We start from the raw sequence: 6858 nt of genomic DNA on the forward strand, positions 1-6858 counted from the left end.
AACAGGCAAGACTTGTCTAGCAGCCTGGCATAGCTCAACCAAGGTGAGCCCAGGTGATTCTGACCCTACACCTAGGGATATGTGCACAGCCTCTGTGATAACATGGGGAAAGAATCATAGCATTCTTGTTTGTTCAATGGAAAACTCTAGGCTCTAGAGACCTGTGTCCACCACTAGGAGAGGGGATAGGCGGTGTGGTGGTTTGAATGAAAATGGCCCCCCATAGGCTCATAGGGAGTGACACTACTTACTAGGAGGTATGAACTTGTTGGAGTAGGTGTGGCCTTGTTAGAGTAAGTGTGCCCTTGTTGGAGGAAGTGTGTCACTGGCAGAGGGCTTTGAACCAGGCCCAGTGTCTCTCTCTTCTTGCTGCCTGCCAATCTGGATGTAGAACACTCAGCTCCTTCCTCAGGACCATGTCTATCTGCCTGCCACCATGCTTTCCACCATGATGATAATGGACTAAACCTCTGAACTGTAAGCCAGCCCCAATTAAATGCTTTCCTTTATAGGAGTTGCAGTGGTCATGGTGTCTCTTCACAGCAACAGATCACTGACTAAGACAGGTGTCATGCTTCCCTCCTGGCGAATCAGAAGTAGCAACTGGAAGAGTCACAGGTTAGATGTCACATTAACACAGATAAATCTTAGCACACCACTTAATGAAAGAAAGACCTGTTTTGTTTTGCTTTGCTTTGCTTTTAAAACAAGGTCTCGTGCCCCAAGGCTGACCTTCCTGTAATGTGGGGTCTCTTCCCAGCCTCCCTCTGCCTTCTTCTCCCCAGTCTTCTTCTGGTCTGGTAGCCCTGCCCATGCTTCCTGACTAGCTATTGGGCAATCAGTGTTTTGTTCATCAACCAGTAAGAGAAACATATATACAAAAGGACATCCCCCATCAGTTCTCACTACCATGGTCCACCTGGGCGTGACTTTGAGGCTCAGCAAGCTCCCTGGGCTGAAGAGCATTGTGAAAACATTTCAGCATGCTCACGGGAGCGAAGAGTTGGTGTGCATGGGAAGCCCTATTGAAACCTCCCACCCACAGGTAGCACGCAGAGGGTTTGGTGGCAGCTGCCATCGGGAAGGGAATTCAAGAATAAAACAGTACAGATCCTTGCATTATGCAGCACTGAAAATCTGCCCAGAGCACAAACGGGAAGCTGGTTCAGTCATCTGAACTTGATGTCTACATGGGGTTGAGAGAAAAGGAGACGGGAGGAGAAAGATGGAGGAGGAAGGGGGAGGGGGAAAAGAGAAAAGGAGAAAGAGAGAAAGGGAGGGAAGGAGGAGGAGGGAGGGAGGGAGGAGGGAGGGAGGGAGGGAGGGAGGGAGGGAGGGAGGGAGGAGATGGTGAGGGGATGGACACAGGAAGCTGGAATGAGCCAGCTGTGCTGAATCCCACATGAGGGCTTTGTACACGAGGACTAACACTGACTAGGAAGGGGCACAGGAGGTTGCACCCCTGCACCACAGTCCATAGGGATTATTCTCACTACACAAGTGAGCCAGTTGTACCTAGCAGGGAGCTCCGGGTCCTAGTGTCCCAAAGCATGTGTGGCTGTGGATGCCAGGGCCTCACATAGACTAGGTGAGTGCTGTGCATGGAACTGCACGCTAGCCCACACAGTGCTCTGTTACCTCTTAGTGAAGGTGGTGACATGGCAAAGCCCTCTATGGCCTTCCGGTGAGAGTTAATAGATGCCAAGTGAACATGTGGTCACAGCAGACGAGGCTCAACCACCAGTTGTTTATCATGTAAGGTCAATGCCATCTACCAAGAGAGGGTGCCACAAGGACTGGTGTCGTTTCTGTGCCTCCCCACTCCTCCCTAGCCTGCTTTTTGTTTGCTTTCTCAGGGCCTAGGTCAAGGTCAGAGGACACACACACACACACACACACACACACACACACACACACACACACACACACACACGAGTAACAAACAAGCTGCTTGGCTCTGTGACTTCAAAATTACTTCCAGACAGACTGGGAATGAAGGAATGACCTCCTAAAGGGTGTCTTGGGTCACGGCTCCCATCCAGGCAGCCTTCCAACATAATTCTCTTTCTCATCCCTTTGGCTGTGTCCTCCCTCCCTCCCACACATTTGGTCCTGGGGTGTTAAGAGCTGTGTAATAGTCAATACTGACTGACACCTTGACCAGATCTAGAATCACCTATAAGACACACCTTTGCCCGTGCCTACAAGGGAGTTTCTATTGCACTAACTGAGGTGGGAAGACCTACCCTGGAGGTAGGGAGCACCATCCCAAGGTCTTGGGTCCCTGACTGAATAAAAAGGAGCGAGCCTGCATTCACCTACCTCTGTTTCGTGACTGTGGCTGCAGGGTGAACCACTGCCATCCTCCTGCCTTGGTTACTTCCCCACCATAATAGACTGTATCCCCACCTCAAACACAAGCCAATATACGCCCTTCTTCTTATGTGTTTTTGTTGGGTATTTTGTCATAGCAATGGGGAAAACAACATAGCCCACACAGTTGTTACTCTTCCCTTGTTTCCCATACTGCCCCAGCCTGACTGCTTCCCAATTTCCTGCTTGGGCATCTCCATCTAGAACCTTCCTGAAATGATTTCAGGCAATTCTCAGTGGAAGTATTCGGGTCTACCAGGTGCCCATCAATGCGGGATCTGGCGAGCTCTCCTCAGTGCCCAGGTCCCTGGACCTGCTTTAGTGACACCCACAATCTTTTTGTATTGTTTTTGTTTTTGTTTTTCGAGACAGTGTGTCTCTGTGTAGCTTTGTAGACCAGGCTGGCCTCGAACTCACAGAGCATTTTTACATGCTGAGCCAGTCTTTTCTCAGCCGTTAAGTTTTGGAAAACCATCCTCTACTGTGTAGTTACTGTACTTCACCCAACATGCCAGACACATTTTCCTATTGAATCCACAGAACTCTAGGAAGTAGCTTCCATCGCCAGGCTCAGTTTATAGATGGGGACTCCAAAGCTCACAGCCAATATCACACAGTCAATAGAAGCCACACTTCTCTATGGGAGTAACACCATTCCCCAGTCGGAATTTTATTGAGTGTATGTTATCGTTTTGTGGACCCTAAGTATCTTCTCACCCTGGCTCAAGGAGTCCATGGCGCGGGTTCTCATTGCCATCTCAGTAAGCAGGTTTATACCAGGCACATGTAGCTCTCCAATTGATTGTTTGAATGTCAGTCTCCATATCCCTAAAGTCTGGGGACCATTTGCCTGAGATGGTATGATGGAGTAAACAGTGTCTCTTTAAAACTCGTGTCCCAGACTGAGACATGGCTCAGTGGTTAAGAGCCCTAGGTGCTCCTCCAAAGGACCTAGACTTGGTTCCCAGCACCCACATGGCAGCTAACAACCATCTGTAACTCCAGTTTCAGGGGTTCCTATGCCTGCTTCTGGCCTCAGCATGTATACATAAACCATCCACACAGGTATAATAATAAAGTAATAATAAGTGGAGCAAGGACCTCATGTTCACTTGGAACTCTAAGTGTGACATTACAGAGAAAGTCTCCGAAGATGAATGATGGGGGACGTCCTTCTGTATATATGTTTCTGTCATTGGTTGATGAATAAAACACTGATTAGCCAGTAGACAGGCAGAAAGTTATAGGCGGGGCTAGAAAGCAAGGAGAAATCTGGGGAGAGGACAAAGAGAGAGGAGCTGCCAGAGAGAGATGCCATGTAGCTACGGGAAGACAGGATGCCGGCATTCTCCAGTAAGATAAAGCCATGCAGAAATAGATTAGTAGTTATGGGTTAACTATCAAGAGAGAGCTAGCCAGTAAGAAGCCTAAGCCATCAGCCAAACAGTCTCTGTGTGTTTATTTGGGAGGGAAGGGCGGCCAGACCAGTCAGAACAGAAACTCCATCTATAGATTAATGATCTCAAGACAAGACAACCTTATAGCAGAGGGAATCCAGGTCCTTATGAGAGAGGAGGGTGCCAAGAGACGAGAGGTTAGGATGTGGAAAGAAGAGGCAGAAACCAGAGTGATGCTGGCACAAGCTGGGCCACCTGGGAAGGGCAGAAATGATCTTCCCTAGCAGGCTAGGATGGGGCGTGGCCCGCAGGCCTCTCAGATGCACACTTCAACTTTCCAAAGTGCCTCTCTCACTCTCTCTCTTTCTCTCTGTGTGTATCATGTTGATCTTTCTCTTTTACTATTTCTCTTGCTCTCCGACTCTCTTACTTGCTCTATCTCTCTCCCTCTTTCTCAATCCCCCACCTCTCTCTCTCTCTCTCTCTCTCTCTCTCTCTCTCTCTCTCTCAGAGAGAGAGACACAGAGAGAGAGACAGAGAGAGAACAGTTTGGCCATTTAAAATCACAGCGTTTCTGGTAATTTGTTTCCTTGGATACTAATGGAGCTAGATTAAGCCTGCTGGAGACCACAGCCTGGTTTGAACCCTCATAGACATGCTCTCTAACCAGAGGCAAGCTTCTAAGCCAAAAGGGTAACTCAGGCTAAGGAAAACTTTTATGTGGCTGATTAACCCACTCTTCCATCTTGGGAAATGCTGTCATGGCCATGACCACCTTCCAGTAAGAACAGCTATGAGTACCTGCTTGAGAGCCTTGAAAGATCAGACTTGTTGGTGAGCTCTCATAAGAGGAGGGAGTGGGCACGGTCACTAGACCCTCACCTAGGATCTCACCCACTCTGTCCCTCCTGCCCAGCTCCGTGTGGTCTCAGGAGCTGATGGAGTAAGCAGAGGTTACCTGAAGGAGAGACTCGTTAATGCTTTCCTCACGAGGTCATCCTCCATGCTGGGGATGGGACGTTTTTCAGTGATGCAGCTGTTTGGGGAGGTCACGCACACTTCTGCAAGTAACTCCTCATCTATACTCCCATAAGTAAAACCAATGAACTCATCAATTCACCAAGGTGGACCTGGACTTCCATCTGTCCTTGGTGTTCTACCTAGGGTAACATAGGCGTCTGTTCACCTTCCCCAAGAAAAAGTCACACAGCAATCGTTCATCTATCCCCTAACTCATCCCTATACTCCCTACCTACCCCAGGGCTGTCCTAAGGACTAAGGAGAAAAAACAGACAGGTAGAAGCCATCCCCCTGCTGTTGTCCTAGAGATTGCCACCTGGGGAGACCGGCTGCCAACAGTCAGTGTCCAGATCCAGGAGCACTTACCCTGTAGCTGGCCAGATCAGGGGCCACTCAACACATCTGGTGGCTGTTTAGGAGCTGATGCCACAGAGGCATTCAGCAGCCCAGCACTCAGGGGACTCTCTAGGGAACGGCATTCAGTAATGGCAGGGTATACGTATTTTAGGTTTCCTGAAATGGTGTGGGATAAAGTCAGGGCAGAGGCATTGTTCTTTAATTGTTCAACTGTTACCACCAAACAAGGTTCACCCCAGGACAAGATGTCCTGCAGGCTAAAGGCAAACTTTAAAGGGAGTGGTGATTTTAAAAATGCTTTGTAACTTCTATAAGAGGGAAAACAGAACATATCAATCAAAGTCAGAGCCACACACAGCTGGAGCCTGTAACCTCAGGATGTGGGAGGCTAACACAGGAGGACTGTGGTGAGCTGGAGGCCAGCCTGAGCTAGACAGTGAAACCTTGTCTCAAAAGCACTGAGGGGAGGGGAGGGGGGAGCGCTCTTGGGGTGTCCTATGCCACAGTTTGCTTTCTGTCTCTGTGATGAAAACACTATGACCTAAAGCATATTGGGAAGGGCAAGGTTTGCTCTCCTTACACTGACTTTCAAGTCACAGCTCACCCTTGAGAGAAGTCAGGCAGGAAATTCAAGGCAGGTACCATGGAGGAGTGCTGCTTGCTGGCTCCCTCACTCGATGGTTCCTGGTTCCTGTTTAGTTAGCTTTCTTCTACAACCCAGGGCCACCTGCCTACGCCCAGCCCTGCCCACAGTGGCCTAGGCCCTTCTGTATCAATTAATAATCAAGACAACCACGCCACGCAGACCAGCCCACAGGCCAGCCTGGTCTACGGAATCTCTCAATCCAGGGCTCTTCTCAGGTGACTCTAGGCTGTGTCGAGTTGATAAAGCCAAACAGGACAGAGAACATAGCATAAGGGATGATTAAGCTTGTTTGGATATTCAAGCAAGTGTAGGTAAGAGCTTTGGTTTTGTTATTTTCACTATACAAAGAACATTTCAGGATCAAGGATCCAACCATCAGCCAAGGAAGAAATTAAAGTTGTAAAAGGTAACTCGAAGCTGGTTAAGTGCTGCTACTCAAGAACCAGGGCTCCAGGCCCACGTGAGAGCCTGGCATGGCACCAGGCATCTGTAACCCCACTTCTATGATGGAGTAGAGGCAGAAAATCCCAAGGGCTCACTGACCAGCCAGTCTAGCTGAAACAGCGAGCTCCAGGCTTAGTGAGAGACCCTATCTCAAAAAGAGAAGAAGGCTGGGGGCTGGAGAGATGTTTCAGCAGTTGGGAGCACTGACCGATCTTCCAGAGGACCCGGGTTCAAATTCCAGCACCCACATGGACCCACAACCGTCTATAATGAGATCTGATGCCCTCTTCTGGCATGCAGGCAAACATGCAGTCAGAACACACTGTATACATGATAAATAAATAAGTAAATAAATAAATAAATCTTTTAAAAATGTACCTGATGGAGAACCCAGGTGCATTCTTACAGCCCTGCAATCCCAGCACTTGGAAGGAAAAGACGAAAGTGTCAGCGGCGGTCTGTAGAAATGGCTCAGTGGCGGGAGGCACTCAATGGCCTCTCCTCCAGAAGACCCAAGTTCGATTTCTAGCACCCACATGACTCACGCCAGTCTGTAGCTGCAGCACCAGGGAATCCGAGCCCTCTTCTGGCATCCGTGATACACAGTACACAAACATGTGC

The sequence above is a fragment of the Cricetulus griseus genome, chromosome 4 (assembly GCF_003668045.3).
Source record: "Cricetulus griseus strain 17A/GY chromosome 4, alternate assembly CriGri-PICRH-1.0, whole genome shotgun sequence".
Taxonomy (NCBI): domain Eukaryota; kingdom Metazoa; phylum Chordata; class Mammalia; order Rodentia; family Cricetidae; genus Cricetulus; species Cricetulus griseus.